At 44.8% G+C, this 8667-nt stretch overlaps 1 non-coding gene across 1 annotated transcript; it reads left to right on the top strand.

Moving 5' to 3' along the window:
- Nucleotides 1-1008: 1008 nt before the first annotated feature.
- LOC145392606 (5S ribosomal RNA) lies at nucleotides 1009-1127 on the top strand. Its single transcript, XR_013896042.1, has one exon. It is a non-coding gene; the product is annotated as a 5S ribosomal RNA (ribosomal RNA).
- Nucleotides 1128-8667: the final 7540 nt, after the last annotated feature.

Genomic DNA, 8667 nt, shown 5'->3' with positions numbered 1-8667 from the left:
CCTTTCCATTCGGTTCCCGCAACGCCCATCTCAATAGTTACTTCAACAAACAAGGGATGAGGCTGTGGCACACCTAATGTCTGACTTGGCTCGTATCTCTGACTGGGGTAAAAATAATATGGTTGTTTTTAATGCATCTAAGACTCAGTTCTTACACCTATCAACCCGACAAAATCTTCCACAGGTATACCCACTAATGTTTAATAATATTCAGCTTAATCCTGCATCATCCTTGAACATGCTTGGGGTTTCATTTACTCGGGACTTATCTTGGAAAGATCATATTACATCTCTTGTAAAATCTGCTTCCAAGAGATTGGGTGTGCTAAGCCGACTCCGCTCTTTCTTTACCCCTGCACAATTGTTGACTCTATACAGGGGTTTTATCCGCCCCTGTGTGGAGTACAACTCTCATGTGTGGGGAGGCTCCCCACATACAGCTCTTCTCAATAGGGTGGAGTCAAAGGCTTTTCGTCTCATTAACTCTCCTCCTCTTACTGACTCCCTTCAACCTCTGTCTCTTCGTCGCACTGTTGCATCTTTATCTCTTTTCTATCGCTACTTTAATGGTCACTGCTCCTCTGAACTGTCTGCGTGCATTCCTCCACCTCTACGACGGGCGCGTAGCGCCCGTCTGGCAGCAAACTCTCATCCCTTTTCTGTCCAACTCTCTAATGCAAGAGTTAACCGTTACTCCCAGTCCTTCATTTATGCAACAGGTCAGCTCTGGAACTGTCTCCCTCTGTCTGTATTTCCTGCTGCCTATGATCTCCAGTCTTTCAAACGCAGTGTGTCCAGGCATCTCAAAATGATCGGATCTAGATTTTGGCTCTCTATTGTATTTTGTTTTTCTCTTGGAGGGAACTGTTACTGCAGGCTCATGGCCTTTGGTTCCTTCTTCCTCGCATTAAAAAAAAAAAAAAAAGATCGAGTGACTAAGATATTGAATTATGTATATGACTGGTTTTGTTGTTATTTCTATTATTATTATTATTATTATTATTATTTGCCAACGGCCATGCCACGTTGAGTACACCGCTTCCCATCCGATCAGCGAAGTTAAGCAACGTTGGGTCTGGTTAGTACTTGGATGGGTGACCGCCTGGGAACACCAGATGCTGTTGGCATCCCTACGTGTCCAGTGGGGTTGGTGGAGGATTGGTGCCCCTCCCTGTAAAACAATTAACTCTAAGCCCTTGGCCACCCAATTTGGGATACATGGCGTCTGGCAATGGATGGCTGGATTATTATTTCAGGCAAATGTCCCAGGCTTCTAGACTGGCTGACTAGCGAATATTATTAACTCTGCCGTGGCTCCGTGCTCCTTCCACTCAAGAGCCTGCACTTCACGCACTCCACGCACAAGGTGGCGCCACCGCTGCATTCCTGCGAAGACGAGAGGTCAAGAGGACGACACTTGCTTTTTGTTTGTTTGTTTACTGTAATTGCTTAAAGTTGTGATCCCTCCAACTTGAATGCTCAGTTGTAACTATAGATAACTAGAATACGATGCTAGTCACGAAGAAGGGCTATGAAAAGATACAGAGCTCGTAGTATTTTTTTCTTTTAACTAAGATACATGAAATAAGCTGCAAAAATACGAAAATACGAGCTTACTTAATGTAAATGAATTATAGTACGTTCAAGATGGAGGGAAGGCATTTTGTATTTTGTTTGTGATGTTATAGTGTCTCTCAGGATCCTAGGATCCTCTCTCGGCTGAACCAAATTGTCTGGCGTCAGCTGGAACATGATGCTAGAGTTATGTCGGTCTTGAGGGGGTTAATGGTGACGGTATTGACACTGTCAGGCTCCTATGACTCACTTAGTCGAATAAAATCGTCTGAGTCAGCTGAAATGGGGTACTAGAGTTGTCCCGAGCATCACTCAGGGGGTTAAGATTCTTAACCCTCTGGTGCTTGGGACAACTCTAGTATTCCATTCCAGCTGACAGACGATTTTGTTCGGCTGAGTGAGTCATAGGAGCCTGACAGTTACTACACTCACCATTAACCCCCACATGACCGGCATAACTCTGGTATATCATGTTCCAGCTGACGCCAGACAATTTGGTTCAGCCGAGTGGGTCTGGGGCCTGGGGGGCACTAAATGAAAATATCCAAAAAATATTAAAGGGGGGGCTATATCAATTTTGCCACAGGAGGTATACCAAAATTGGACTTTTTAATAAAACCCCCCTCCTCTCTCACTCCCTGTGTTTTGTATATACCCTTCTCTGTCTGCCTGTGGTGTGTCTGTTCCACCCTCTGTGTGTGTGGTGTGTCTACTGTGTGAAGGTGGCTGTGGCTATGTACGTGTCTTGGTGTGTGTGTCTTGATGTGTGTATGTATGTAGTAGTGTGTGTAAGTGTCTTAGTGTGTGTGAGCTGAAGTGTAAGTATGGGGCCTTGTGGTTTTAAGGAAAGCTTGCTACGCAAACTTTCCTCAGCCACATTTTAAAGAAACCTCTATCACACCGGGATTTGAACCCGGGTCCTCCTGATCAGCAAGCCAGCACCATACTGACCATGCCACCGTGCCCCCTTTAGTATACCGGCTAAAACTTCTACTGTATTTTATTTCTTTACCTGTTACAAAAAATGGGAAATTGAACTATCATGCACAGACTAAACTAAATTGTCATGTACCTATTAATGTCGCCTTAGGAGGAGATATTTCGAAATTTCCTGAGCTACTTGGAATACCTAAGCCTGCAGTTTAATGCTAATCATGAACAAGTGCAATGGAAAGAATATAGAGCAGTTGCTACTTATATAAAGGGAGAAAGTAAAAACTGCAACTTAGACTGCTATCCAACGGCAGGACTTAAACGATTAACCATATATTACATAAACTTAACACACTGAGTGACACAGAAACTAAACATATGATACAAATTCTTTAATGAAACTTATAATGAGAGTACAAATGACAAAATATACACTGCACAGGAAGACAGTACGGTACTCATTGGTCATACTCTGAGAATGAAAGCCTATCTGTTGTACCGATTTATAAACGGAAGAGATGAATCGCTAAATCGCTCTAAGTTTGAAAAGTCTCTCCTATGCTGATTAACATAGTTTAAAGGTAACAAGAATGGCTTAATGAAGCCTGTCCCTAACCCCTTCAGTCCAAAAGCTCTCCTATCAACCTTTAATTACTTTCCTACTGAACAGGTTCCTGAAGGTTGTAATGTGACCCTTCCAGTTTGAAAAGTCTTACCCAAGCTGAATAACAGTCTTAAATTAGCAAGAATAAAGGCTAATCATTGGAGCAGATTGTGCCCTGTAATCCAAAAGATGTAGTTATATTCTCATTTTACTATCTATTTCTACCACCAGACCATCATATCTAACTTGAGACAGACATATAGTACTGTATTAAAGGGATTAATGGAGGAAGAACAGGACTGAAGAGTATTGTATCGGTGCTGTAATAAGAAGGGGTAGATTGAATGATGGGGTATGTTGAAAGGATGGAGGATGGCAACTGGACACAGAAAATGGCTTGGAACAAGGTCATAGAGTGTGACATCAGGGACAGGAGGCTGATCACAGAGGTTGCCAGAGGACTAATCCCAACCAGCTAGGACCAATGGACCACATAGCTCTGAAGGGCAAGGAGAGACCTCGTATACGCTACCTTCGTGGGGGCTCGAACTGTCAACTTTATGGTTGTGAAGAGCAAGCGCTACTACTGAGCTACTGCAATCGAGCAGCATGGAAAGTCGCCATTAGGTGACCAAAGCCAATGCATGCAAGCATGTTGGAACCTTCATAAATGATACGATATAACCCCTCCAGTTCAAAGTCTCTCCCATGCTGAATATCATCTGAAGGAAGCATGGGGGATGTGCATATGGTCTAAGGAATGCAGAAGGGGAAAGGGTACTCGAGTTTGGGGAGGCAACGGACATGATTGTGTGCAACACATATTTTAGGAAAAGAGGCAGTAGGTTAATTACGTATGAGTCTGGGGGAAATAGCAGTCAGATAGATTATTTTCTGGTTAGGAGGGCCGATAGGAGGTTAGTGAGGGATGTTAAAGTTATAGGAAGTGAGGAGTGTGTGCAGCAGCACAAACTATTGATTTTTGATATGGTGCTTAAAGAACAAGTGATGAAAAAGAGGACTTATGTACCTAGGAGGAAAATATGGAAGCTGAAAAACCAAGTAGTAAGCGATGCCTTCTATAGCGAGTTGAGGAGAGTGGTGGCTGAACAGGGAGCTGTAGACAGAGGCGTTAATGAACAGTACAGAGCCCTCAAGAACAATTTCTTGAGAGTTACTGATGTAACATGAGGCTGGACAAGAGGACCACCAAGACATAAAGTAACTTGGTGGTGGGATGAGGGTGTAGAAGCTGCAATTAAGGAGAAAAGAAGGCTTTTCCGGGAATGGAAGAAGGGTGGTAGCAAAGAGGAATATTTGGCTGCCAAGCGTAGGGCTAGAAGAGAGGTTTACAGGGCAAAGTCTGAGTCACAGAGACAATTACTTGATTACCTAAATCATGGGGAAAGGAAAAATATATTTAGGGTGGCAGGTCAGGTGAAGAGGGATAATCGGGATATCATAGGTGTGCACTGTGTGAAGAATGATGAAGGAAGGGTAGTGGTGAACAGTGAGGATATTAAAGATGCATGGAGAGAGCATTATAACCGGTTGTTGAATGAGGAGTTTGACTGGGACAGGGAAGGTTTGGAGCCAGCAGATCCAGTGTCTGGCCCTTGGCCTTTGATTGATACTGCTACTGTGAGTGAGGCAATAGGAAGGATGAGGGTGGGGAAGGCAGCAGGTGTGTCTGGGTTGACTGCCGAAATGTTGAAGGCCTCAGGCGATATAGGGGTGAGTTTAGTCACTGACCTGATAAATAGGATAATTTATGAGTGTGTTGTCCCAGATGATTGGCTGAAGAGTGTAATTGTAAATGTGTATAAAGGGAAGGGTGATGCCCTGGAAAGAGGAAATTATAGAGGTATAAAGCTTTTAGATCAGATAATGAAGGTAATGGAGAGAGTTTTAGAAGGTATGATTAGAGAAAGAGTGAATATTGATGAGATGCAGTTTGGGTTTATGCCTGGTAGGGGGACGACTGATGCCATATTCATTGTTCGACAGCTTCAGGAAAAATATATTGGTAGGAGAAGGGATCTTTATTTTGTTTTTGTTGATTTGGAAAAGGCCTTTGACAGAGTCCCTAGAGAGGTGGTGAAGTGGGCAATGAGAAAGCTTGTCTTGGAGGAGTGGCTGGTTAGGGTGGTTATGGCCATGTATGTGGGTGCTCGCACTCAGGTGAGAGTGAATGGAGATTTGAGTGATGAGTTTTCCATGAATGTTGGTGTGCATCAGGGGTCAGTCTTGAGTCCCATGTTGTTTATCATGGTACTTGAAGCCCTTTCACGTGACTTTAGAAACGGACTCCCATGGGAGTTGTTGTATGCTGATGATTTGGTGTTGATTGCAGAGAATGAAAGGGAGGCGGAGGAAAGGTTTAGGAAGTGGAGAGATGGTATGGGGCAAGAGGGTTTAAGGGTAAATGCAGATAAAACAAAAGTGATGATATCTAGGGTTGGTGGCGGTACTGTCAAAGACGAGGGAGAGTGGCCATGTGCAGTTTGCCACAAGGGCGTGGGAAGTAATTCCATCTTGTGCGGTGTGTGTGATAAATGGGTGCATAAGAGATGTAGTGGTATCAGAGGTAGACTGCGAGATAATGCTGATTTTATGTGTACGGCGTGCCGGGGTGAGCAGGTGGAGATCGTCAGACGTGAAAGGATTGAACTTGCTGGTGAATCTCTTGAGTGTGTGGAAGAGTTTTGTTATTTGGGAGACATGTTGTGTGCTGGAGGTGGGGCTGGAGCTAGCTCTGTGGCTAGGGTGAGAAGTGGTTGGAAGAAGTTCAGGGAGCTCTTGCCTCTCCTGACATTGAGAGGGCTCTCCCTACGTGCTAAGGGGTCTTTGTATGCAGCATGTGTTAAGAGTGTAATGCTGTATGGCAGTGAGACCTGGGCAGTGAAGGAGGAAGACATTCGCCGGCTCAGACGTACAGAAATGACAATGATTAGGTGGATGTGCAGTGCGTCCCTGCGTCCAAGGCCTGGAGGGGCTGGGTTTACAATGGAAGAGTTGAGAGGTAGGATGGGACTGGAGTGTATTGGTGTTGTGATAAGGAGAGGTAGATTGAGGTGGTCTGGACATGTGGAGAAGATGGGGGATGATAATTGGGTGAGGAAGGTGAGAAGTGTTAATATTGGGGGTGGGGTTGTGAGGGGCAGACCGAGAAAGACATGGGACGAGGTCATTAAGTGTGACCTTAGGGTTAAGGGACTGAACAGGGAGGCTGCAATGGATCGTGCAGCGTGGAGAGCCGCCATTAGGTGACCAAGACCGACACATGCAAGCATGTTGGAGCATTTAAAAACGAAACGAAACGAAACGGAAGCATGAATAAAATCAGTTCATTTTTCAAGTGTGTGGTTAAAACTGAAATCCCATACCATAATGCAACAGTGACGTCACGCTTCAAATTAAACATTTACTTATTAAATTTTAAGAAGAAAATTTCGTGAACATATTATCAGTCTTTTAAACATTAATTTTGGTGCAAACTGAATAGAGAGGTAAGTAAAGTGTTTCTTGTTAAATTAAAGATAACCCCATGAATCAGTGGCATCATCATCTCTCTCTCTCAAATTCCATACAGAGTACCAGAGTAGGATCACTATTTACTGTCCTGCCGAAATATCTCTACAGTTTTACAAGGGGATTTAAAAATAAACGGCCTGGTGGTGGTGGCAGGGGATAAAATTTTGCGATACCAGTCTCTAATCTGCTGCCATTCCCTACAGAACCTGAGCATAATAGACGAGAAATTAGCCCAGGTTGATGCAGCAATTCTTAACTCAAAATTGCCCCAAGAACAACCTTCTGAAGTTTGTCAAACATTTCATGCAACACCCTGTATGGGAAATTTGGATAAAATATTGGTGATATAATTCCCTAACTGTGTGCCATTCCCAACAGAATCTGAGCAGTCTAATGAGTCCACGCTTTGAAGGTTGGGTTGAAACAGGGATGTGTCATGTCTCCATGGTTGTTCAATCTGTACATGGATGGGGTAATAAAAGAGGTACAAGGTAGGGTAGTGGATGTTGGAGTGGCCCTGGTGAGAGAGGGTAGTGTTTGGAAACTCCCTGTACTGTTGTTTGCAAATGATACTGTGTTGTTGAGTGAAGACGAAGGAGAGCTGCAAGGCTTGGTGGATGAGTTTGGGAGAGTGTGTAAGAAACGGAATCTAAAGGTGAATGTAGGGAAGAGTAAAGTGATGGTCTTTGAGAGAGGTGAAGTCAGTGAATGTACAGCGAGGTTGGATGGTGAGGAATTGGAAAATGTGAGTACGTTTAAGTACTTGGGTAGTGTGATGAGTAAGGATGGAGGTTTGGAGGGTGAAGTGCTTGAAAGGGTACAGCAGGGAAGAAAGATTGCTGGTTCTTTGAAAGCAGTGATAAGAAACAGGGAAGTGAGCATGGAAGTGAAAAAGTTACTACATGACAGTATTGTGATACCAACTCTAACGTATGGAAGTGAAGCTTGGACGTTGTTGGAAGGACACAAGTCAAGAGTGAGAGCAGTGGAAATGATTTATTTAAGAAGAGCCTGTGGAGTCACATGGAGAGACAGGCTGACGAATGAAGATATAAAGGAGCGTTGTGGTGTGGATGTGGATGTGATAGGAAGCGTTATGAGAACACACTGAGGTGGTTTGGCCATGTGGAGAGGATGGAGGGTGAAAGACTGACGAAGAGAATGTATGTGAGTGAGGAGGAGGGGGGAAGAGGGAGGGGGAGGCCGAGGATGAGATGGAGGGATGGGGTGGAGAGGTATATGAGAGAGGGGGGTGTGAGTTGGGAGCAGGGCAGTGAAATGGCGGGGGACAGGGCGACTTGGAGGCGATTTGTTTGTGGCCACCCCAAACGGGATTGAGGCGTCTGGCAATAGATAGAGATAGATAGAAGATTAAATAACTAAATCTAACACTGATTTGAACTAATACACATCTGGTCCACAGGTCGTGCTGGAGTCAGCTGCCTTGTTGCTGCTTCCTTGCCACACTGGTCATACCCTGCTGAAGTTTGGTCTGCCCTGCCGTGAGAAACCTGACGGTGGTGTGGTGTCTTCCCCTACTCTGAGATGCCTGGTGGTGATGGTGGTGGTGGTGGTGGTGGTGGCGGAGGCGGCGGAGGCGGCGGAGGCGGCGGAGGCGGCGGAGGCGGCGGAGGCGGCGGCAGCGGCGGCGGCAGGGTGTCGTGTCTTCCCCAGCCGTGAGATGACTTGCTGCTGCTGCTGGTGATCTGCCCTGACCTGCCGAGAGAAGCCTGGTGGTGATGGTGTGATCTGCCTTGCACGTCGGGTCGCTCCCCTCCAGGATGTTCTGTGGACAAATGCTACTTTTGAATGCATATTTTATATTGCTGTCTCTATTAATGTATTCTATACTGAAGTATTAATAATGAAAACTTAAATTTTCTGTCTTGTTTCATTACCTTTTTAACTGTGGCTTTGACTTAATATAGGTGATAAGTATATTGCGCTCTGCAGTCTTGTGTGTTGTGGGGACGGCTTTTGTGATGAGCTAAGACATTCTGATCGCTTCACCAAATTACTAC

The sequence above is a fragment of the Coenobita brevimanus genome, chromosome 2, assembly GCF_032717465.1.
Source record: "Coenobita brevimanus isolate Jiangsu-jjx chromosome 2, ASM3271746v2, whole genome shotgun sequence".
Taxonomy (NCBI): Eukaryota; Metazoa; Arthropoda; class Malacostraca; order Decapoda; family Coenobitidae; genus Coenobita; species Coenobita brevimanus.
Note: the sequence above shows the minus strand (reverse complement) of the source record. Positions and strands in the feature narration are given on the sequence as shown.